Source organism: Trachypithecus francoisi, unplaced genomic scaffold (assembly GCF_009764315.1).
Source record: "Trachypithecus francoisi isolate TF-2019V2 unplaced genomic scaffold, Tfra_2.0 Lachesis_group8, whole genome shotgun sequence".
Lineage (NCBI taxonomy): Eukaryota > Metazoa > Chordata > Mammalia > Primates > Cercopithecidae > Trachypithecus > Trachypithecus francoisi.
This window is the reverse complement of record NW_022681473.1, coordinates 76,268,811-76,295,069: the sequence shown is the minus strand read 5'-3', so window position 1 is coordinate 76,295,069 and position 26,259 is coordinate 76,268,811. Positions and strand designations below refer to the sequence as shown.

General features: G+C 39.9%; 1 long non-coding RNA gene across 1 annotated transcript in view; it reads left to right on the top strand.

Annotated features, from left to right (window-relative positions):
* The window catches only part of LOC117081160, a 96,560-nt gene extending 80,900 nt beyond the window's left edge, over positions 1-15,660 (top strand). The window contains exons 2-3 of the long non-coding RNA XR_004436111.1: positions 10,564-10,677; positions 15,566-15,660. This is a non-coding gene — a long non-coding RNA (uncharacterized LOC117081160). The remainder of the gene's footprint in view (positions 1-10,563; positions 10,678-15,565) is intronic.
* Positions 15,661-26,259: the final 10,599 nt, after the last annotated feature.

Genomic DNA, 26,259 nt, shown 5'->3' with positions numbered 1-26,259 from the left:
TTTCTTAATGCAAAGACATATCTATAGCTTATTATTTTATATAAACTTTACATTTATTACTTAAGATATAATAACTTTTATCTTGACCAAGGAAATGAGCCATAGAAAATGACTAAGTTGACCAGGCATGATGGCTCACACCTGTAATCCCAGCACTCTGGGAGGTCGAAAAAGGTGGATCACTGGAGGTCGGGAGTTGGAGACCAGCCCGGCCAACATAGTGAAACCCCATCTCTACTAAAAATACAAAAATTAGCCAGTCATGGTGGCTCACACCTGTAATCTCAGCTACTTGGGAGGCTGAGGCAGGAGAATCGCTTGAACCCAGGAGGCAGAGGTTGCAGTGAGCCGAGATCATGCCATCGCATTCCAGCCTGGGTGACAGAACAATACTCCGTCTCAAAAAACAAGAAAAGGACTAAGTTTTTTGTTTGTTTGTTTGTTTGTTTGTTTTGATGGGGAGGATGAGTTCCTTTTTTGTTTTTATTTTTTATTTTATTATACTTTAAGTTCTAGGGTACATGTGCACAACGTGCAGGTTTGTTAGATATGTATACATGTGCCATGTTGGTGTGCTGCACCCATTAACTCTTCATTTACATTAGGAATTTCTCCTAATGTTATCCCTCCATAGTATGCGTATCCATAGTATGCATATCCATAGTATCCATAGTATGCATATCCATAGTATGCATATGTATCCATAGTATGCATATCCATAGTGTATCCATAGTATGCATAATACTATGCATATTATGGCTGCATAGTATTCCATGGATGTGCCACATTTTCTTAATCCAGTCTGTCATTGATGGACATTTGGGTTGGTTCCAAGTGTTTGCTATTGTGAATTGTGCTGCAGTAAACATACATGTGCATGTGTCTTTATAGTAGCATGATTTATAATCCTTTAGGTATATACCCAGTAATGGGATCACTGGGTGGTCAAATGGTATTTCTAGTTCTAGATCCTTGAGGAATCACCACACTGTTTTCCACAATGGTTGAACTACTTTACAGTCCCACCAACAGTGTAAAAGTGTTCCTATTTCTCCACATCCTCTCCAGCACCTGTTGTTTCCTGACTTTTTCATGATCACCATTCTAACTGGTGTGAGATGGTATCTCATTGTGGTTTTGATTTGCATTTCTCTGATGACCAGTGATGATGAGCATTTTTTCATGTGTCTGTTGGCTGCATAAATGTCTTCTTTTGAGAAGTGTCTGTCCGTATCCTTTGCCCAAGTTTTGATGGGGTTGTTTGATTTTTTTCTTGTAAATTTGTTTAAGTTCTTTGTAGATTCTGGATATTAGCCCTTTGTCAGATGGGTAGATTGCAAAAATTTTCTCCCATTCTGTAGGTCGGCTATTCACTCTGATGGTAGTTTTTTTTGTTGTGCAGAAGCTCTTTAGTTTAATTAGATCCCATTTGTCAATTCTGGCTTTTGTTGCCATTGATTTTGGTGTTTTAGTCATGAATTCCTTCCCCAGGCCTATGTCCTGAATGGTATTGCCTAGATTTTCTTTCTTTCTTTCTTTCTTTCTTTCTTTCTTTCTTTATTTATTTATTTATTTATTTATTTTTATTATACTTTAAGTTCTAGGGTACATGTGCATGACGTTTATATCATATATAACTCCCCAATGCAATCCCTCCCTCCTCCCCCCTCCCCATGATAGGCCCAGTGTGTGATGTTCCCCTTCCTGAGTCCAAGTGATCTCATTGTTCAGTTCCCACCTATGAGTGAGAACATGCGGTGTTTGGTTTTCTCTTCTTGTGATAGTTTGCTAAGAATGGGTTTCCAGCTGCATCCATGTCCTACAAAGGACGCAAACTCACCTTTTTGATGGCTGCATAGTATTCCATGGTGTATATGTGCCACATTTTCTTAATCCAGTCTGTCACAGGTGGACATTTGGGTTGATTCCAAGTCTTTGCTATTGTGAATAGTGGCAATAAACATACGTGTGCATGTGTCTTTGTAGTAGAGTAATTTATAATCCTTTGGGTATATACCCAGTAGTGGGATGGCTGGGTCATATGGTACATCTAGTTCTAGATCCTTGAGGAATCGCCATACTGTTTTCCATAATGGTTGAACTAGTTTACAATCCCACCAACAGTGTAAAAGTGTTCCTATTTCTCCACATCCTCTCCAACACCTGTTGTTTCCTGACTTCTTAATGATTGCCATTCTAACTGGTGTGAGATGGTATCTCATTGTGGTTTTGATTTGCATTTCTCTGATGGCGAGTGATGATGAGCATTTTTTCATGTGTCTGTTGGCTGTATGGATGTCTTCTTTTGAGAAATGTCTGTTCATATCCTTTGCCCACTTTTTGATGGGGTTGTTTGTTTTTTTCTTGTATATTTGTTTGAGTTCTTTGTAGATTCTGGATATTAGCCCTTTGTCAGATGAGTAGGTTGCAAAAATTTCTCCCATTCTGTAGGTTGCCTGTTCACTCTGATGGTAGTTTCTTTAGCTGTGCAAAAGCTCTTTAGTTTAATTAGATCCCATGTGTCAATTTTTGCTTTTGCTGCCGTTGCTTTTGGTGTTTTAGACATGAAGTCCTTGCCCATGCCTATGTCCTGAATGGTACTACCTAGATTTTCTTCTAGGGTTTTTATGGTATTGGGTCTAACATTTAAGTCTCTAATCCATCTTGAATTAATTTTCGTATAAGGGGTAAGGAAAGGATCCAGTTTCAGCTTTCTACTTATGGCTAGCCAATTTTCCCAGCACCATTTATTAAATAGGGAATCCTTTCCCATTTCTTGTTTCTCTCAGGTTTGTCAAAGATCAGATGGCTGTAGATGTGTGGTATTATTTCTGAGGACTCTGTTCTGTTCCATTGGTCTATATCTCTGTTGTGGTACCAGTACCATGCTGTTTTGGTTACTGTAGCCTTGTAGTATAGTTTGAAGTCAGGTAGCGTGATGCCTCCAGCTTGTTCTTTTGACTTAGGATTGTCTTGGCAATGCGGGCTCTTTTTGGTTCCATATGAACTTTAAAGTAGTTTTTTCCAATTCTGTGAAGAAACTCATGGTAGCTTGATGGAGATGGCATTGAATCTATAAATAACCTTGGGCAGTATGGCCATTTTCACGATATTGATTCTTCCTATCCATGAGCATGGTATGTTCTTCCATTTGTTTGTGTCCTCTTTTATTTCATTGAGCAGTGGTTTGTAGTTCTCCTTGAAGAGGTCCTTCACATCTCTTGTAAGTTGGATTTCTAGGTATTTTATTCTCTTTGAAGCAATTGTGAATGGGAGTTCACTCATGATTTGGCTCTTTGTTTGTCTGTTACTGGTGTATAGGAATGCTTGTGATTTTTGCACATTGATTTTGTATCCTGAGAGTTTGCTGAAGTTGCTTATCACCTTAAGGAGATTTGGGGCTGAGGTGATGGGGTTTTCTAAATATACAATCATGTCATCTGTAAACAGGGACAATTTGACTTCCTCTTTTCCTAAATGAATACATCTTTATTTATTTCTCCTGCCTGATGGCCCTGGCCAGAACTTCCAACACTATGTTGAATAGGAGTGGTGAGAGAGGGCATGCCTGTCTTGTGCCAGTTTTCAAAGGGAATGCTTCCAGGTTTTGCCCATTCAGTATGATATTGGCTGTGGGTTTGTCATAAATAGCTCTTATTATTTTGAGATACATCCCATCACTACCTAGTTTATTCAGAGTTTTTAGCATGAAGGGCTGATGAATTTTGTCAAAGGCCTTTTCTGCATCTATTGAGATAATCATGTGGTTTTTGTCTTGGTTCTGTTTATATGATGGATTACGTTCATTGATTTGCGTATGTTGAACCAGCCTTGCATCCCAGGGATGAAGCCAACTTGATCGTGGTGGATAAAGCTTTTTGATGTGCTGTTGGATTCGGTTTGCCAATATTTTATTGAGGATTTTTGCATCGATGTTCATCAGGGATATTGGTCTAAAATTCTCTTTTTTTGTTGTGTCTCTGCCAGGCTTTGGTATCAGGATGATGCTGACCTCATAAAATGAGTTAGGGAGGATTCCCTCTTTTTCTATTGATTGGAATAGTTTCAGAAGGAATGGTACGAGCTCCTCTTTGTACCTCTGGTAGAATTTGGCTGTGAATCCGTCTGGTCCTGGACTTTTTTTGGTGGGTAGGCTATTGATTTTTATTGCCTCAATTTCAGAGTTATTGGTCTGTTATTGGTCTGTTCAGGGATTCAACTTCTTCCTGAAGTTTAGTTTAGTCTTGGGAGGGTGTATGTAGAAAATGACTAAGTTTGTGCTGACATAAAGAAAGCAAATTACTTCCATATGTTTATTTATATATATAAAAAAAAAAAAAAACCTTCCTGCAAATAAATGCCAGGTTTATATGGCTTTAGTGCTGAGTTCTTACAAATAGTTCAAGAACAAATAATACCCGGATTTACACAAACTATTCCAGAGAATTAAAAAAGAAAGGACACATCTGCACTCACTTTTTAAGGCTGGCAAAACATTGATACCAAAATATGATATTACAAGTAAGGAAATTTATAGTCTAGAATCTCTCTTGAACATCGATGTAAAAAATCCTAACAAAATATCGATAAATTGGCAGGGTGTAGTGGCTCATGCCTGTAATCCCAGTACTTTGGGAAGTCAAAAGTGAGAGGATTGCTTGAGCCCATGAGTTTGAGACCAGCCTGAGCAACATAGTGAGATCCTGTCTCTAAAAATGTGATTATATTAGCTGTGTGTGGTGGCGTGCCTCTGTAGGCCTAGCTACTCAGGAGGCTGACGTGGGAGGATCAGTTGAGCCCAGGAGTATGAGGTTATAGTGAGTTATGATCATACCACTGCACTCCAGTCTGGGTGACAGAGCAAGACCCTGTCTCTAAAAACAAAACCAAAAAAATCAATAAATGGGATTCCAGGAATGTCAAAAATACATAATATACCATAACAAAGAACGATGTACTCCAGGAATAAAAGGTTGATTTAACATTTAAAAATTCTGTCATTAGAATTCACCACGTTAACAGCATAATATTGAAAGAAGGGGCACAATAAGATCATCTTAATAGGTGAAGAAAACATATTTGATAAAGGTGAACATGCATTGATGATTTTAGAAAAAAAATGCACAGCAAGGAGAAATTGAATAAAACATCCTTAATCTAAAGGGTTATCTAGTAATAAAACCCTGTAGCTGTGTCATTATCAGTGGTTAAAGTTTTCTCCCCAAAGTCAAGAAAAGATGGGGATCTCTACTACCACTACTGTTATTCATCATTATGCTGTAGGCCTAAGACAGTTCTATAAGGCAAGAAAGAGAAATAAAAGGTATAAAGATTGAAAACAAAAAGTAAAACTATTTTCATTTATGTATTACATGATTGTGAAGACAGAAAATCTGAAACTATACAGATTATTAGAATTAATTTAGCAAGCTCTCTGGATACAAAGTCAACACATGAAAACCAAGCATATTTCTATGTACTATCAAGAAATGATCCGAAAATGAAATACTTTAAAATGTAATTTATAGTAACATTAAAAATCAAATATTTAGTAAAAAATTTAAGAAGAGTTCCACAAGGCTAATAGTGAAAACTACAAAATACTGCTGAGAGAAATTAAAAGTGACCTAAATAAATAAAGAACTATATCATGTGCATGCATCAAATGGCTGAAAATTGATAAGATGGCAATTTCCCCCAATTTGATAAGTAGATTCAATGCAAACCCAATCTATAAAAACCCATGTAAAATATTTGGTCAACATCAACAGGATAAATCTTAAATTTATATGGAAATGTAAAGAACCTAAAATAGCCAAGAATAATCTTTAAGAAGAATAAAGTTGAAAACTTTACTATCAGAGTTCGAGACCAAGTATAAAGCGGCCGCAATTAAGACAATGTGGTATTGGTGCAAAGATAGGCAAATAGACCAGTGTAACAAAACGGAGTCCAGAAATACCCTCTACATATATATTCATTTAGTTTATAACAAAGGTGTTACTACAATTCAATGGGGAAGTGATAGTGTTTTTATTAAATGGTGCTTCAACAACTGTATATCCATATGGGGAAGAAAATAAACTCTTAACTCACAACAAATCCAAAACTTAATTCAAGGTGGCTCATATACTCAAATGTGAAATATGAAACAACAAAGCTTTAGAAGAAAACAGAATAATTTCACAACTTTGGGGTAGACAGTGATTTCTTAAACATGACAGAAAAAGCACTAACCTTAAGAGACAAAATTGATAAATTTGACTTCATTAAAATTGAGAACCTCTGTTATCAAAATACATTAGCAGGAAACTGAATAGGCAATTACAAAGTAGGAGAATATATTTGCAATACTTACGTCTGATAAAGGATTATATGCATAAATAACTCTACAGATCAATAAGAAAGCTTTTTAAATGGGCAAAACACTTGAACAGGCACTTTTCAGAAAAGAAAGCTAAACAAACATCTACCTTATGATGCAGCAATTCTATTCCTCAGTATATACCCCCTAAAATAACATACCAAGTACAATTTATAAGAATATTTAAAGCAGCTTTATACTTAATAACCCAAACTTGGCAACAACCTGAACATCCACTAGCAGGTGAATGTATAAACAAATTGTTATTTATTTATACAATGGAATATAACAACAATAAAAAAGAATAAACTACCACTGATATACAGAACACAGATAAATCTCCAAAATATTATGGTGAGCAAAAGAAGGGAGACATAAGAGTACAAACTATATGATTGCATTTATGTGAAGCTCAGGACCCAGCACCTAACCTGTGTGATAGAAGTAGAGTAGTTATCTCTGGGAAGTAGGGTATTGACTGGAAGTTATTACAAGAGAGCTTCCTTGGGGGCTAAAAAATGTTCTATATCTTGATACGATTGGTGGTTACAAAAGAGTATGCATTGGCCGGGCGCGGTGGCTCAAGCCTGTAATCCCAGCACTTTGGGAGGCCGAGGCGGGCGGATCACGAGGTCAGGAGATCGAGACCATCCTGGCTAACACTGTGAAACCCCGTCTCTACTAAAAAATACAAAAAACTAGCCGGGTGAGGTGGCAGGCGCCTGTAGTCCCAGCTACTCGGAGGCTGAGGCAGGAGAATGGCGTGAACCCGGGAGGCGGAGCTTGCAGTGAGCTGAGATCCGGCCACTGCACTCCAGCCTGGGCAACAGAGCAAGACTCCGTCTCAAAAAAAAAAAAAAAAAAAAGAGTATGCATTTGTAAAAATATATACATACTTAAGATTTATTTATTTCAACCGGGCACGGTGGCTAACGCCTGTAATCCCAGCACTTTGGGAGGCCTGGGTGGGCGGATCATGAGGTCAGGAGATCAAGACCATCCTGGTTAACACAGTGAAACCCTGTCTCTACTGAAAAAAATATACAAAAAGTCAGCCCAGCATGGTGGCGTGCACCTGTAGTCCCAGCTACTGGGAAGGTTGAGGCAGGAGAATGGCGTGAACCCAGGAGGCAGAGCTTGCAGTGAGCTGAGATAGCACCACTGCACTCCAGCCTGGGCAACAGAGCAAGACTCCGTCTAAAAAAAAAAAAATTATTTATTTTACTGTATGTGAATTAAACTCGAATTTTAAGAGTATAGACTGGCAGTTTACATACTTTTTTTTTTTTCCCCCCAAGAGAGGGTGTCACTCTGTCGCCCAGGCTGGAGTACAGTGGCACGATCTCGGCTCACTGCAAGCTCCGCCTCCCGGGTTCATGCCATTCTCCTGCCTCAACCTTCCCAGTAGCTGGGATTACAGACGCCCGCCACCACGCCCTGCTAATTTTTTTTTTTTTTTTAGTAGAGACGGGGTTTCACCAAGTTAGTGAGCATGGTCTCAATCTCCTGATCTGGTGATCCACCCACCTCAGCCTCTCAAAGTGCTGGGATTACAGGTGTGAGTCACCGTGCCCGGCCTAGTTTACATACTATTTGGCACGTTCCATGCACAGACTTTGTGCAGCATGCTCTTTGGTATCAGAATATTCAAAATGTAAACCTTCTTAATCCTGTCTGGGGATAAAATATAGCATAGTGGCTAAGAGTTTGGAGCTAAGAGTCAATTATTCCTAACAAAAATTTGTTGAGCTCCTGATTATGTGCCAGGCTGTGTTCTGGGTAGTGTGGTAATAAGCAGCTAACACAACCAAGAGCCTGCCCTAACAGAGACCATAGTCTAGTAGGAGATACAGACAATACAAATATAAATAATATAATAACGCTACAAAGAAAAATAAGGCAGGACAATTGGATGCACAGTGAGGTGTCTATTTCAGATAGATTAATGTAGCTTCTCTAAGATTACATTTGAGCAGAGACCTAAGTGATGTGAAGAAGCCGGTCATGAGAATCTTTAGTGGAAAACTAAACCCTAGGCCTTTAATTTTGCTATTCTGGAAACCCTGAGCAGGCTACTCAATTTCTCTGCATTTCTGTTTCACCATCCATAAAATGTTTATTATTTTATTTCCACATTGTATTAAGAATTAAGTGAGATATATGTAAAGTGCTAACAGTATCTGACATGTCATAAGGACACAATACATAATGTTTGCTTAAATCGTGGAATAAGGTGCAAACAGAATGCATCAGTATTATAGGGTAGGGGCTTCTGTTTATTCTTTTTTTTTTTTTGAGGCGGAGTCTCGCTCTGTTGCCCGGACTGGAGTGCAGTGGCCAGATCTCAGCTCACTGCAAGCTCCGCCTCCCGGGTTTACGCCATTCTCCTGCCTCAGCCTCCCGAGTAGCTGGGACTACAGGCGCCCGCCATCTCGCCCGGCTAGTTTTTGTATTTTTTTTTTTTTTAGTAGAGACGGGGTTTCACCGTGTTAGCCAGGATGGTCTCGATCTCCTGACCTCGTGATCCGCCCGTCTCGGCCTCCCAAAGTGCTGGGATTACAGGCTTGAGCCACCGCGCCCGGCCTGTTTATTCTTTATTTATTTATTTATTTAGAGATGGAGTCTCACTATGTTGCCCGGGCTGCAGTGCAGTAGCACAAACTTGGCTCACTGCAACCTCCACCTCCTGGGTTCAAGCCATTCCCCTGCCTCAGCCTCCTGAGTAGCTGAGATTACAGGCACCTGCCACCACAGCCTGCTAATTTTTGTATTTTTAGTAGAGACAGGGTTTTACCATGTTGGCCAGAATATTTTAGAACTCCTGACCTCACATGATCCTTGGCCTCCCAAAATGCTGAGATTACAGGCATGAGCCACCATGCCCGGACACTTTTGCTTATTCTTCTGTATAAATAGTGTAAGTGTTCCATAAGCATTTGGGGTTCAGTGTATTTAATGTAATACCAGTTTTGCAATGCATCAGTTTCAATACACCTATAGCACAGAAAAGGACAAGAAAATGGGGAAGCTAAAGAGCAAGGACTGGCTAAGGAAAACTGAGTATTCTGAGGGATAGAATCAGATCATTACCCTAAACAGATGGCCCACTTTTCCAAGGTCAGATCATATGATGCAGAATTGAGACAATCCCAATAACAAGCTAAATAATTGAATAACTATAGTTTAATCTAAATCTGTTTGTACATTTTTCACACCTTTGTTCATTCTGTTTCCTCCACCTGAAATACTGTCCATTCCCAGCCCACCACCTGTGATTCCTAGAAGGCAATGTGCTTTCTCAAGCCTCTCTACTTCTGGTGGTTCTTTCTTAAATTGGAATTCACCTCCCAATCTCTATCCTGTCCTTGGGTGCAAGCCTCAGCTGTTGTAAGGAAACCCTCCCCTCCCGATCTGTACAGCTAGGTTAGGTGTCCCTCATCTGGGCTTGCATTTCCCCAATATTTCTTGAATCATTGTTAAGTAAAAGAGCTTCATAAACATGCAAGTGTTTGGGAACATCCTCAGGATCCTTGTCCTCCATTCTATACGTAAAGCACCATCTGGTGGTGAAAGAAGATGACTATACTTCTAGGTCACCAAGATGTGTTTTCTGTTCTCGGAGCTTTCAGAGAACTTTTAAAATCACTTTAGAGGAAAAAAGCCACGCTGACTTGCATAGAGATGTACCTATTGCCAAAGAACAATTTTTCTTGACTGAATGTTTCCTGCTTTCTTGCTCACTTCCATTTTCTTCCACCCTCCTCCGTTTCCTTCCATCCTTATTTCTCAATTCCTTTCTCCTACATTTCAGTTGGCCCATTGAAAACACAGTTCTGGCCAGGCGCAGTGGCTCACACCTGTAATCCCAGGACTTTGGGAGGCTGAGGCGGGTGGATCACTTGAGGTCAGAAGTTCGAGACCAGCCCAGCCAGCATGATGAAACCCTGTCTCTACTAAAAATACAAAAATTAGCCTGGCATGGTGGCGTGTGCCTGTAGTCCCAGCTACTTGGGAGGCTGAGGCAGGAGAATGGCTTGAACCCAGGAGGTGGAGGTTGCGGTGAACCGAGATCGTGCCATTGCACTCCAGCCTGGGTGACAGAGCTAGACTCTGTCTCAAAAGAAAAAAACAGTTCTGGTTGGCATTTGTTCTGTTTTGGCTGTCCTAAGAGCCCCCATATTTCCTTTTGGAATTCACAGATCTACACTGTGTGTAATCTTAGTGGGGCTGCCATTCCTGGTGACTACATTCCATTACCAAAGCCGAAGGAAACAGATCCTTGCCCTCCTTGACTCTGCAGGACCAGGGGCCAGGTATGTGACCCAGTATCAGTCATCAGATGCTCTTTCTGGGGCTCAGACTCAGACTGTTGAGCTGTTGACAGGCAGACAGCAGGAAAATGTGGAAGTTATTCCCACAGGGATGGTATACACTTTTCACTATCTTGCTTTAAGAAAATTGCCTGGGTTCCTAATGGCCAATCCCCCAGATTACCTCTTGATTCCTACCCATTTCCAGGTCTGATTGTCCTAGCTCCCATCACTCTGAGTGTCTCAACAGTCTTCCAATAATTTCCTTCTGCTTAATATCCGTGGACTTGTCTCCTTACAAGTTTATAAAACAACTAAATATCCAACTAGTGTGGTGGCATAAAAGGGGACTATCCACCGTTCCACCCCATTATCAGAGGATTAAACTTGAGGATTAAAGAGAAACATTTAAATCCTAGCTTTAGTTAACCAGGTTGCTTAAGTAGAGCCATGTGCTGTTAATGTGAGAGTCCTTTGAAATGAAAACCAGAAAAAGAAAGGGACAAATGTCAATAGGAAGATTAGATGCTTCTAGTGTAGATGAGATTGCATAGTGATGGAATGAAAATTAATCCTCAATTAATCCTCCTAATGGCACATTGATTTGTGGTACTTTGGGGGAAACCAGCTGCAGCTGGAAAGCACTCAGTGCACTCCCCCTCTTCTTCTCTCTCTACAGAATCTGTCTCCCTGCAGAGACAAATGGAGACAAAAAAGCAGAAAGAACACATGTGTACATCCAGTGGGCATATTAAGCAAGAAAATCTATGAAAGGCAAAAGAAACTAGGGGCTGAAACTTTATTCTGAGGGCTAAAGGGTGGCTTGTCTAAAAGAAACGGAGAATTGCTCCTGAGATAGCCTGTCATCTGATGGCTTATGAGGTGAGGTCCTGCCCTCCTCTTGCTTAGAGGTGGGAGAGACCAGACCAAAAGCTGAATGCCTGACCTCCGCCTACGGACTCCAAGTGACTCAGGAATGTTCACTTGACTCTTTAGTGAAGAACAGCTTGAAGCTCTGTAAAGGTCTAGTTTGTACACAGAGACAATAACCTCTTTGGATCAGGGAAGCAGAACCCCATTCCATGTGGCTGCTGACTGCCCTCCCCCTCACTGTGGCTCACTATAGAGAAGAAGTATCAGTAGCTGGAGAGATTGTAAGGCTGATTCCCTTTCTGACTCCCCGGGCTATCCCTTTCTCAGAAACATAGATACACTGTCAACGAAAGAGTTGACACTAGAAAATAAGTAGCGCATACCCAAGGGCATACTCAGTCACTGTGTCAGAGGTGTTTGAACCAGAGCGACTCCATTTTGAGTGAGGGCTAGGAAAATAAGACTGGGACTTGCTGGGCTGCATTCTCAGAAAATTAGGCATTCCTAGCCTCGAAACGTTTATGGTTAAAGGAACAAATTAATAATGTTTCCTAAACAGACCCAGACTTGGGAATGTCCAGCTACCCAGATATCTGGAGAACAAAGGCATTCCTGATTTTGCTTTAAAGATAATAATATCAATTCTTGCAAAATATAGTAATTAAGCAAATTAATCCTTTATCACAAACCCTTGTAGTGGAGCACATCTCCCCATATATACAAGCATTGTACCTAGAGCGGACACATTCCTCCTCTTACTTTCAGGAACGTCCTACTCTGTCAATGGAGTAGCTGCTTTTTCACCACTTTATTTTTTTAATAAACTTGCTTTCACTTTGCACTGCGAACTCGCCCAGAATTCTTTCTTGCTTGATATCAAAGAACCCTCTCTTAGGGTCTGGATTGGGACCCCTTTCCTGTAACAACTGGTCCTCACTTCAATGCTTTGTTGGACTGCTTTTGTTATTTGAGGCTTGAAGGTGTTGACCAAAAAAAAGCCAAACTCTATAAATTATTTGAAGTGGTTTATTCTAAGCCAAATATGAGTGTCATGGCCTGTGACACAGCCTCAGGAGGTCCTGAAAACATGTGCCCAAGGTAGTTAGATTATAGCTTGGTTTTATACATTTTAGAGAGACAGAAGTTATAGGCAAAGACAATAATCAATACATGTAAAGTATAAAAGGCAGGATATCTCAAAGCAGGGAGTGGGGGATGTAGGCATGTTACCGGGGGTCCTTGCTCACAGAGCTCCCAAGATGGTGGCCAGCCGCTTCCAAGATGGTGGCAAACCTCATGTTCTCTGACCTGGGGTTCTTGATCTCACGGATTCAAGGAATGGAATCTTGGGCCATGTGGTGAGTGTTATAGCTCTATTAGAAGCCGTCACGGAAGAGAACTGTGGAACCCAGTGACTAGTGTTCAGCTGGATTAGGAAGAACCTGGGCACTTAGCCGTGCAGGAACAATGGCAAGTCTTTAGCCTGATCAGGAGCAGCAATGGGCGCCTCGCTGGATCAGGAGCACAGCGGACACGCTGCCGGATCCAGAGGGATGGAAGTCAGCAGCGAGTCTGTGATGGTGGCAGACAGCAGTGGTGGACAGCGAGCGAAAGCTCAGCTCGAGCCGTAACAAACACGGACCAGAAGAGTGCAGTTGCAAGATTTAATAGAGTGAAATAGACTGGAAACAGAGTTCCCGTACAAAGGGAGGGGACCCAAAGAGAGTAGCCCTTGCTGGCTGGAATGCCTGGGTTTATATCCCGATTCTTGTCCCTCCCGCTGTGCTCTCTCAGGCAATAGATGATTGTCTATTTCTTTACCTCCTGTTTTTGCCTAACTAGCATTTTAGTGAGCTCTCTTTACTATCTGACTGGTCGGGTGTGAGCTAACTTGCAAACCCTAAGTGTTTAAAGGTGGAAGCAGTCACCTTCCCAGCTAGGCTTAGGGATTCTTAGTCGGCCTAAGAAATCCAGCTAGTCCTGTCTCTCAGGTGGAGGGGTGCTTCCAGATCATAGATGCATTCAAAGATTTTCTGATTGACAGTTGGTTAAAAGGATTAAGCTTTGCTTGAGAAATGGAAGTCCACATAAAGAAATGCTTAAGATAAGGGGGGTTGTGGAAGCCAAGGTTCTTTTTATTTATTTATTATGGTTTTTTTGAGACAAGTCTTACTCTGCTGCCCAAGCTGGAGTGCAGTGGTGCAATCTTGGCTCCCTGCAACCTCCACCTCTCAGGTTCAAGCAAATCTTCTGCCTCAACCTTCCAAGTAGCAAGGACTATAGGCATGCACCACCATGCCTGGCTAATTTTTGTATTTTTTAGTAGAGACAGGGTTTCACTATGTTGGCCAGGCTGGTCTTGAGCTCCTGACCTCGTGATCCACCTGCTTTGGCCTCCCAAAGTGCTGGGATTATAAGCATGAGCTACCTTACCACGTGGAAGCCGAGGTTCTTGTTATGTAGATGAAGCCTCTAAGTAACAGGCTTCTGGGAGAATAGATAATAAATGTCTATCAGACCTTAAAAGGTACTAAATCTCTCCTGGATTAGGACAAGACTTGTAAAGAGAAGGAGATTCTCTAAAGAATGCAAATTTCCCCCACAGGAGACAGCTTTGTAGGGCCATTCCAAAATATGTCAAAGAAATATATTTTGGAATAAAATACTTTGATTTCCTTTAGGGCCACTGTCATGTGATGTTATACCAGAGAGTCAGGCTGGAGTTGGGTATCTTATTACTAACAACAGTCTGTTTTATCAGTCTTATGATTTCTATTTTAATGTTAATGCTTGTCAGTTGTGCCTAAACTCCAAAGGGAAGAGGGCATAACAAAGCATGTCTGATCTCAACCTCCACTTCCCATCATGGCCTTAACAAATTTTTTACTTGGGATCCCCTTGGCCAAAAGGCATCCATTCAGTAAGCTGAGTGGCTTGGAATTTTATTCTTGGTTTACAAGGGTATTGTTACAGGAAAGCGGTCTGGATCCAGACCCCAAGGAGGGTTCTTAGATCTCCCATAAGAAATAATTCAAGGCAAGCCCCATAAAGTGAAAGCAAGTTTATGAGGAAAGTAAAGAAATAAAAGAATGGCTACTCCACAGACAGAGCATGCTGGTTGCCCATTTTTGTGGTTATTTCTTGATGATATGCTAAACAAGGGGTGGATTATTCCTGCCTCCCATTTTTAGACCATATACAGTAACTTCCTGATGTTGCCATGGCATGACATTGTCATGGTACTGTTAGGAGTGTAGCAGTGAGGACAACCAGAGGTAACTCTCATTGCCGTCTTGGTTTTGGTGGGTTTTAGCCAGCTTCTTTAATACAACCTATTTTATCAGCAAGGTCTTTATGACCTGTATCTTGTGCCAACCTCCTATCTCATCCTGGGACTAAGAATGCCTTAACCATCTGGGAATGCAGCCCCATTTTTGCCTAGTTCCTATTTAAGATGGAGTTGCTCTGGTTCACATGCCTCTGACAGCATCAAACATTTGTTGGGACTGAACCTCAGTGCTCAATTAGGTATTTGATGAAGTTCATGAAAATAGGAGATTAAAGAAAAAAACCTACAGAACTAAAACTGGTAATGGATTCTCTAGGTCAGGCTCTAACAAAATAATCAGTTGTGGCCAGGCACAGTGGCTCATGCCTATAATCCCAGCACTTTGGGAGGCTGAGGCAAGTGGATCACTTGAGGTCAGGAGTTCGAGACCAGCCTGGCTAACATGTTGAAACCCCATCTCTACTAAAACTACAAAAATTAGTTGGGTGTGGTAGCACACACCTGTAATCCCAGCTACTTGGGAGGCTGAGGCAGGAGAATCCCTTGAACCTGGGAGGCAGAAGTTGCAGTGAGCTGAGACTGCACCACTGCACTCCAGCCTGGGTATCAGAGCAAGACCCTATCTCAAAAACAAACAAATAATCAGTTGTGACAAAATGATCAGTTGTAATTTGGGCTTGTCATTATTGAGAATAATCATCATCACATAAGCAAACCATTTTGTTACAGGTGACGAATCCATACAGGTCTGCAGCAATCTCTACTCTTGCCTCCTCAGAAGAAAGAATTTGACTGTGGGGTATGAAGTAGAAGGAGAAACTAAGGCAAGTTTTACAGCAGGAGTGAAAATTTATTTAAAAGCTTTAGAGCAAGAACAAAAGGAAGGAACGTATACTTGGCAGAGGGCTAAGTGGGCAACTTGAAGGACACGTGTGCACTTTGACCTTTTGACTTGGGGTTTCATATGCTGGCATACTTTTAGGGTCTTGCATCCCTTCTCCCCTGATTCTTCCCTTGGGGTGGCCTGCCAGCACTTGGGAGGTGAGCATGTGCAGCGTGCATATTGCAGTTGTACACATGCTCACCTGAGGCGTTCTTCCCTTTACTGGTGGAATGCCCCCAGAAGGTCACATACCAGGTAAACCCCGCCATTTCACCTGTTAATGCACAAACTTGAGCCCATTTGCCCAGCTCCTGAGACCCTATTGGGAAGGTACCGATCACCAGTTTCAGTTTTTTTCTATCTATAGGGAGACTGACTTTCCCTGGTGCTGGCTGTGACTAATTATTATTTCAGAGGGACAGTTAATAACGCCTTGACCATCACCTCGTGGTTGCCTGACATACTTGGTCAGGCAAAGCCCTCTCCTGCCCTGCTCATGCCTGACTAGCCACCTACTGTAACAGTTTGACTGAGAAACTGACAAAAGCTTAGGCATAAAACAGTAATGGCATTTAAAAATTATAAAATGCTATTTTACTTTTAAATGTACAATAATTGTATGTCACAATTCAGATACTAAAAAGGTTTTTGAATTTTTGTGAAATAAATGTAAAAGCCAATAAAAATAATCAAAGGCCTTCCAAGTTCTCTAGGAAAAACATCAATTAAAAAAAGCATAATTATTTTGTAAAGTCATTTTAATGACTTTAGCATGTGTCAGAAATTCCTTCCTTTTTAAGGTTGAGTGATAATTTCATTGTATGTACATACTACATTTTGTTTATTCATTCATCTGTCAGTGGATGCAAACCTACTTTTACATGGCTGAAAAAACCTGATAAAAGCCCAATGGTTCAGTCGTTTCACCACAAAGGGCCTTCTTTTCTTTTTTTCTTTATTTAACAGACTATTTTTAAGAGCAGTTTTAGGTTCACAGAAAAACTGAGCAGAAAGAAGGTAGGGATGGTTAACGAGTATAAAAAAGATGGAAAGAATTAATAAGATCTGTATGTGATAGCAAAAACAGGGTAACTACTTTGTCAACAATAATTTATTGTATATTTTAAAATATCTGAAAGTGAAATTGGAATGTTCCTAACACAAGGAAATGATAAATGCTTGAGGAGATGGTAAAAAAAATTTTGGAGGCTTATTTAATATAAAATGGTAGTTCAGGGTTGCTTTTTTCTTAGGTTTTTGCTCTAGCACTCAGGCTGGAGCGCAGTGTTGCAAATACGGCTCACTGCAGCCTCAACCTCCTGGGCTCAGGCAATCCTCCTACCTCAGCCTCCCAGGTAGCGGGGACCAGAGGCACATGCCACCATGCCTGCCTACTCTTTGTCCATGCCTATGTCCGAATGATATTGCATAGGTTTTCTTCTAAGATTTTTATGGTTTTAGGTCTTACATTCAAGTCTTTAATTCATCTTGAGTTGATTTTTGTATAAGGTTCAAGGAAGTGGTCCAGTTTCAGTTTTCTGCATATTTTTTGTAGCGACAGGGTCTCACCATGTTGGTCTCAAACTCCTGGGCTCAAATGATCCTCTTGCCTATACCTCCCAAAGTGTTGGGATTACAGATATGAGCCACTGTGACCAGCCAGGGTTGTATTTTTATTTTTGACCATATTCTTTCATTTAAAAATAATTTTTCACTTTTAAAGTAAAATTCTTCATATTCATAATTTGACTACTTTTAGGTCCTAGTTTTTCATAGAATGAGTTAGGAAGGAAGGACTCCCTCTCTTTCTATCTTCTGAAAGATAGTGTAGAGAATTGGAAAAATTTCTTACTTAAATGTTCGGTAGAATTCACCAGCAAACCTAGCTGGGCCTAGTGCTTTCTGTTTGGGAAGGTTAACTATTGATGCCATTTCTTTAATAGATATAGTCCTATTCAGATTGTCTATTCTTCCTTTTAAGTTTCTCCCTAGTGACCCTCGGCTTTTGAAGGATTTTTGTCTCCACTGTCTTTTTCATTTTTTCCCAAACTCCAAGTACCCAAGCCACAACAAAATAAAATTCCAAACAAGATGAGGCCGAGGCAGCCAGATCAGGAGTTGAGACCAGCCTGGCCAACATGGTGAAACCCCATTTTACTAAAAATACAAAAATCAGCTGGGTGTGGTGACTCATGCCTATAATCTCAGCTACTCAGGAGGCTGAGGCATGAGAATTGCTTGAACCCAGGAAGTGGAGGTTGCAGTGAGCCAAGATCATGCCACTGCACTCCAGCCTAGGCAACAGAGTGAGACTCCATCTCAAAAAATAAAATTCCAAACAAGAAACAAATGCTTTGTTATACTATGCAACCCTATTGTTTATGCAGTTCTCTTTAGGCTTTTAGAAGTATAATACATACCTAGTGTACAAATAGTTATCAGACATTTTATCATTCAAAAGAAGCCCCAAAGGAATATGACAATTTTAATTGATCTTTGATGCTGGTATGTGGTAAGTTACTTGGCCAGTGAGTGATCCTGGCTGATATCAAATATGATATACTTCAACAATCTGATTTCCAATACTTAGCACTAAGAATGTATCAGGCATTATTCTAGAAGTTTTGTGTAAATTTATTCCTTATAACAAGTTTCAAAGATATATACTGTGGTCACTTCATTTTACAGATGAAGGAACTATGACACAGAGAGGCGAAGTAACTTTGATAAGGGCAAAACAGTAAGTAAATGGTACAGCCAAATTTTGAACACAAGCTACCTGACTCTAGAGGCCATAACCTTAACTACTACACTATAATACAATTTTGTGGTTCTCTATGCATCACTGAAGAAAAAAAAGACGCTCACATACTTTTTTCTTATTTTGTTTCTTTGGGAAAATAAAGCCAATTGCCTAATATTATTGAGATCTAAGAAAACTTCTGTTCTTGCTTAGAAATGTTAGTTTTTGATCAATTTAAACACACAAAAAAAGCTGACTTTAGTGATGTCTCATATATCTCATACATATCTGTCCACCACAGGCTCTAAATGGAAAAGGAGAAATAGCAGGTCATGAAACTGTTTTAATGAATGTTTAAGCCAGAAAATGTGTATAAATGACTTTTATTCCATATTTAAACTTAAATTTTAATATAGGTTTTAAGAGTTATCTCTTTTCCACAAATTATTTATTATTACAAAAAGCTCAAGTTGTGTTTAAAAAAATGGAATTATAACAAATGTCTTTTAAAAGATTCTAAATTTGTTTAATTCTTACGCTACAACCATAAGAACTTCCTGTGTCTGCTTCATTTGTGATTTCCAGATCCTTAGTTAACTTTAAGGATATGAACATTATTTTCTTTCATAAGTAACCTTGGAAAATTGGACAATTTTATGATATATGTGCTTAATAACTGGTGTAGCCATTAGCTACCAGGTTAAAAAGGATGTATAGATGGCTTTATGTTGATGTGACTATTTGTTTTGAAAAGATATTTTTTAAATGTGGGTAAGTAAGGGGATGTGTATGCAAGGTAATGAGTGGTTTTATTTATTTAGGTAAAAAAGAATTACTTTACCTAAAGGAGAGTCTGGTTTTGCTAGCATAGAAGAGTATTTTTAAACTTAAGAATATTAAGGCCAGGCACGGTAGTTCACATCTGTAATCCCAGCACTTTGGGAGGCCGAGGAGGGCAGATCACTTGAGGTCAGGAGTTCGAGACCAGTCTGGTCAACATGGTGAAACCCCATCTCTACCAAAAATACAAAAAGTAGCCAGGCATGATGGCAGATGCCTGTAATCCTAGCTACTCAGGAGGCTGAGGCAGGAGAATCGCTTGAACTCAGGAGGGCTGAGATCACGCCACTGCACTCCAGTCTGGGCGACAGAGCGAGACTTCATCTCAGAAAAAAAGTATTCAGAAAGTGTAGAAGTTCTGAGGAGTAAACTATATTTGACAAGTTAGGGGTTGGAAAGGATCAATAAGTGTGTCAAAATTTTTGATGAAGTTGGTTAAATGTGATGGATATATTCACAGGAAGAAAGGCTTATGAAGCCATTACTACATATTGTTAAATAGAAGACAAGTAACAGGAGTAAAACTATAATCTGGATTTTCTTTCTGATAAAACAGCAAAGCTGTCTCTGATGAGATAACAAAGATTTCTTCTATCACTATAACGTTCTATCACTAAGCATTTTGACATATTAAGTCATTTTTTAAAAAAGCTAAAATACTAATTTGGAAGGACTAAAATACCTAATAATCCTAGTCACATATTCTTTTATCTTTTATGTTTGTGCACCAAAATTAACTTGATATGGTTCAAATGTAGACTAATAGTTCAAAAAATGATTTTGGGACAACTGGATATTCACACGCAAAAGAATGTGCATATTCAGGCCGGGGTGCGGTGGCTCAAGCCTGTAATCCCAGCACTTTGGGAGGCCGAGACGGGCGGATCACGAGGTCAGGAGATCCAGACCATCCTGGCTAACACAGTGAAACCCCGTCTCTACTAAAAACTACAAAAAGCTAGCTGGGCGAGGTGGCGGGCACCTGTAGTCCCAGCTACTCAGGAGGCTGAGGCAGGAGAATGGCGTAAACCCGGGAGGCGGAGTTTGCAGTGAGCTGAGATCCAGCCACTGCACTCCAGTCCCGGCGACAGAGCGAGACTCCATCTCAAAAAAAAAAAAAAAAAAAAGTGCATATTCTTTTACCATTCATAAAAATTAACCCAAGATGAATCAAAGACCTAAATGAAAGAGGTAAAACTATAAAACTCTTAGAAGAAAACATAGGAGTCAGTCTTCACAACCTTGAATTAGGCAATGGTTTCTTAGATATAACACCAAGAACAGAAACAAGAAAAGAAAAACAAAGATAAATTGAATTACATCAAAATTATAAACTTTTGTACTGCAAATGATATCAATAAGAAAGTGAAAAGATAACTCACAGAACAGAATATCTGCAAATCCTATTTTTAAGAGACTTGTATCTATAATAAACTCCTAGCCAGGTACAGTGACTCATGCCTATAATCCCAGCACTTCAGGGGGCTGAGGTGTGTGGATCCCTTGAGCACAGGAGTTCAAGACCAGCCTGGACAACAGAGTGAGACTAGATCTCTACAAAAAATACCCCCCAAAAAAGTTAGCTGGGCAGGGTGGTGTGCACCTCTAGTCCCAGATACTCAGGAAGCTGAAGCCAGAGTATCACTTGAGGCTGGGAGGTCTAGGCTGCAGTGAACCGTGATCGCACCACTGCACTCCAGTCTAGGCAACAGAGGGAGACCCTGCCTCAAAAAATTGAAAAGAAAAGCCGGGCGCGGTGGCTCAAGCCTGTAATCCCAGCACTTTGGGAGGCCGAGACGGGCGGATCACGAGGTCAGGAGATCCAGACCATCCTGGCTAACACGGTGAAACCCCGTCTCTACTAAAAAATACAAAAAACTAGCCGGGCGATGTGGCGGGCGCTTGTAGTCCCAGCTACTCCGGAGGCTGAGGCAGGAGAATGGTGTAAACCCAGGAGGCGGAGCTTGCAGCGAGCTGAGATCCGGCCACTGCACTCCAGCCTGGGCGGCAGAGCGAGACTCCATCTCAAAAAAAAAAAAAATTTTTAAAAGAAAAAAGATAAAAAGAAATGAAGTAAAGATACATGCTATGACATGGAAGAATCTTGAAAACATGCTAAGTGAAGAAAGCCAGTCACAAAAGACTACTCTGTATGATTCCATTTATATAAAATATCCAGAAAAGGCAAATCCGGAGACAAAAAGTAGATTAGTGGTGGCTTAGGGATATTAGAAATTGGGAGATGGGGATTAACTACTAATGGGTAAGAGGTTCCTTTTGGAGGAACAAAAATTAGATTGTGATGACATTTGCACAACCCTGAGACTAAACTAAAAAGCATTCATTCATTCAATTGAGACAAGGTCTCCGCTATGTTGCCCAGGCTGGTCTTGAATTCCTGGGCTCAAGCAATCCTCTCACTTCAGGCTCCAGAGTAGCTGAGATTACAGCTGTGCACCACTGCACCTGGCTCTTTAAATGGGTTAACTGTATGGAATGTGAATTATATGTCCATAACTCTTTTAAGTTAAATTATTTTTTTTTTTTTTTTTGAGACAGAGTCTCATTCTGTCACCGACGCTGGAGTGCAGTAGCCTTGGCTCACTGCAGCCTCCGCCTCCTGAGTTCAAGCAATTCTCCTACCTCAGCTTCCCAAGTAGCTGGAATTACAGACATGCGCCACCATGCCCAGCTAATTTTTTTGCATTTTTAGTAGAGATGGGGTTTCAACATGTTAACCGGGCTGGTTTCGAACTCCTGACCTGAAGTGATCCAGCTGCCTTGGCCTCCCAAAGTGCTGGGATTATAGGTATGAGCCACCACGCCCAGCAAAAAAGCAGACAAATTCTGAAAATAGATGTGTATATAAAAGTGATGAAAAAATATAGAATATACAGAAATAAAAAATCTTTGAACATTTCATTGCTGGCTATAAATCTAAAATAAAAAGGTTTTACAACTATGGAGCTAAGAAGACAGCTGTCCTCCATTCTACAAAATTATGAGTTGTCAATTTTCAACTAATTCTTCAAGTATTACATGTTGATGTTGCAAGTATAAGAAGGACTAGAAAGTCATGATAAGGTAGAAGATATTAGAGATGTATTTGAAACCTAGAATGAGCATGTACAAGATTAATATGTTCCAGGTTCATGTATGACAGCTGATGAGTAGTTACATTAAGATATTGCTCATCTCAGGTCCATATATTATCAAAACTATGAAAATAACATGATGTATGCTTCTCATTATTTAAAATTACTAATAAGATTATATCTCTTTATTCTTCAGTAAATTATTCAAAAAGTAGCTTAAAAGCATTTTTTAAAATGGATCCACTGGACACAAATGGTAAATAGTACTATTTTCACTAGTATGCTGAATATATATATCAACTGAGACCATTTCTTGTCTTTGGAGATCTCTCTCTGTCTCCCTCTCTCTCTCTCTCTCTCTCTATCTATCTATCTATATATATATATATATTTTTTTTTTTTTGAGACAGAGCCTCACTCTGTTGCCGAGGCCAGAGTGCAGTGGTGTGATCTTGGCTTACTACAATCTTCGCCCCCCAGATTCAAGCAATTCTGATTCTCCTGCCTCAACCTCCTGAGTAGCTGGGATTACAAGCATGCGCCACCATGCCCGGCTAATTGTTATATTTTTAGTAAAGATGGGGTTTTGCCATGTTGGCTGGGCTGCTCTTGAACTCCCGGCCTCAAGTTATCCGCCCACCTCGGCCTCCCAAAGTCCTGGGATTACAGGTGTGAGCCACTGTGCCCAGCTGCCTTTATATATTTTTGACTAATATTCGTATCTTGTCTCCTCTGAAAACTCTGTAATTTTCGCCTTTCCCAAATTCAGGCATAGTAAGACTATGAAGATGTCTTTTTATGTCTGAACTCTTCAGGTTTCCTTCACATTATGGAAGAAACGACAATAGGAAAAATTAGGTTTGTTTGGCACTCTACAAATTTTAATTAATCCCAAACCATTTTAAGAGGTTTTTTAAAAAAAAAAAAAAATCAAACTTAAAAGAAAAAATGAAAACTTACTTAACAAATCAAGAGATTAGCTTTCTCACGTTAATTATGCACAGGTAAAATTTGTTGATAAAAATGTTTCAGTGTTTCATTTCAGGTAAAAAGAAATATACTCATGCTCATGTAAAGACTAACACAATAACTGTCTACAAAAAGATACACTTTCTGAGATTACAGACCAAGAGAATTGTCACTGTATGATGTCCATAATATGTTGTACTCTCATAATCATTTTTTATAAATTGTATTGTTCCTCAATAGTGGATTCCACTCTTCTCTAATCTAGAAAAACATCATTTTCTGCAACATCCTCAACTATCAGCAAACTTAGTATTCTGGAAGAGACATCAGGGAAAAACTGGCCTCAGTGAAAAGTTAGCTTAGCAGATACTATAACAACTAGCATGGCAGTAAACTCCAGGATGATGATCACTGGGTTTATGTTTCCCAACTAAATGACAAGTACCTTCTCCAGATAGCTAGACAACCACTCCATCAGGAGACCTTAAACCAGTGATTCTTAGGAATCCTCCAGAAGCCAACATCTTTGGTGGAAGACTACTAATCAAGTCCCTCAAATCAAACAAATGACAATACAAAGGAGACAGCATGGCAACAAGGAAGGCTACAAGGTAACAAGGAAGATTAATTTTCTGATACCTTTGCTACTTTCCCTCTTCTGCTTATACAATTTGGTACTCCCTAGAGATTGCCTAAAGGTTTCTCAATATTCTCTCACATTTATCGTTTTATACTTAATTCTTTATGGTGTCTTTTTGGCCACCTTAAGAAATGCAAGACTTTTGAGCAGTTTTCTCAAACCATAGCTACTCCCTGAATCTTTCAAATTCCACCATAATTTATATATATATATATATATATATATATATATATAAAATGTTTTTACTTTAAATTCTTGAGGAGGCCAATTAATTCCTACAGGTCCCTTTCAAGATTTCAATTTTCTTCTTATCATTAACCTCAGTCTTAATTCTTGTAAAAACTGGATCTTTATCTTAATTAAACAAACATACTTCTGCTACAATCATTACAGCACTGTCAGCAGACAGAATCAAGCTCACCAAGGCAGGGGACAAGTGCTGGAGCTATCCTCACTGTACTAGTCAATTTTCTCCAGATTTTCCAGACTTCTCTGTAGGAACCATTTAACTCCTCTGAGAATATGTCCACTTCAAGGAAATAATTCTTGGCTCACCCCTGTTGTGATAAATATTTATATTCCGAGTATCTTCTGTAACCCATTAGTCATTACTTATGTCAACACCAGGTTTTTACCTGCCTCCTGTACACAAACCTACCTTACATATATAGAATAATTGTTAGATGTTCAGATATTTAAAGCCCTTTTCTTTCCAGCATATCACGTGTCTCCGAGAATAACCAGAAACTTCCAAAATGAGGCAGGTATAGGCTACTCAGGAAAGCTCCCAGAAGTGATGACTCCTTATGCATACTGTGCAAGATACTATTCTAAAAGTCATACTACTAGAAAATGTGGCCCAAAATTTCACTCCCATCATCTGCTCTGGAAGCCCAAGAAACTAGTTTAAATTCACTACCCAAGATTATCATGAATAATCATATATTCTTTTTATTTCTTAGCAAACCAAGGAATAGTTTGTGTTTACGTAATACTTCCTGTTGTATCACTACAAAAATCACTGGGAAGAGGCTACCTGACTCTGTAAAATAGGCACAGTTGAACTTCAGGACGTTTTTTTCAGCTTGGGTTTGGCAATCTAGGTCCTAGATACAAGTTGTGGTACATGAACAATCATTTTGCTTCTGGAAATTATATTGCAATTAGCTGATGTTTTCTGTGCAGAGTATTAAACACTTGTGTAGCCATTGCCAAGTCTCATGATTCAACAAATTGCTATGGTTTGAATATTTGTCGCTCCCAAAACTTACGTTGAAATTTTAACCCCAATGTGGCAGTACCGAGAGGTGGGGCCTTTAAGAGGTGATTAGATCATGAGGGCTCTGCCCATAGGTTAATAAGTTATCATCACAGGAGGGGAACTGGTGGCTTTATAAGAAGAGGAAGAATGACCTGAGCTGGCACAAAAGCATGCTTAGCCCCCTCACGGTGTGATACGTAGCACTGCCTAATGACTCTTCAGAGTCTCTTCCCCACCAGCAAGAAGGCTCTCACCAGCTGCAGCTCCTTGGCCTTGGAATTCTCAGTCTCTATCATTGTAGGAAAAAAAAAATCCTTTTCTTTATCAATTACCAACCCAGCACTTTGGGAGGCTGAAGTGGGAGGATTGCTTGAGCCCAGGAGTTCGAGCCTAGTCTGGGCAACACAGTAAGACCGTGTCTCTACAAAAAACATCAAAAAAATTAGCTGGGTGTGGGGGTGCATGTCTGCGGTCCCAGCTACATGGAAAGCTGAAGCAGGATGAGCACTTGAGCCCAGGAGGTCATGGCTGGAATAAGCTGTGATCACGCCACTGCACTCCAGTTGGGACAAGAGAGCAAAACCTCATCTAAAAAAAAAAAAAAAAAAATTAAGTCAATAAATTACCCAGTTTTGGGTATTGTTGTAATCAACAAAAATGAACTACTAACCGTCCATTAACAAGAAGAATCCTATATTCTACACATAAATGCCTACCAATCAGTATTAAATAAAAGCTCACCAGTATGGCAATTTTATTAAACACATATGAATCTGCAGATATAAAAAGTGACAGCCAACCTGTATTAATTGGAAAAACTGACAATCTTAGGAAATAATCTCTGAAAATAATTTTTCCATATTTAAAAATGTATATTTCATATGTTTTTCAAGTCTCCCAAATTTTGAAATAGGTAATTGAAAAGTTAACTACTCCAGCAAACCACTGTTTTTCAATAAATGAATTACACATGCAATGGTATTTGGCACACT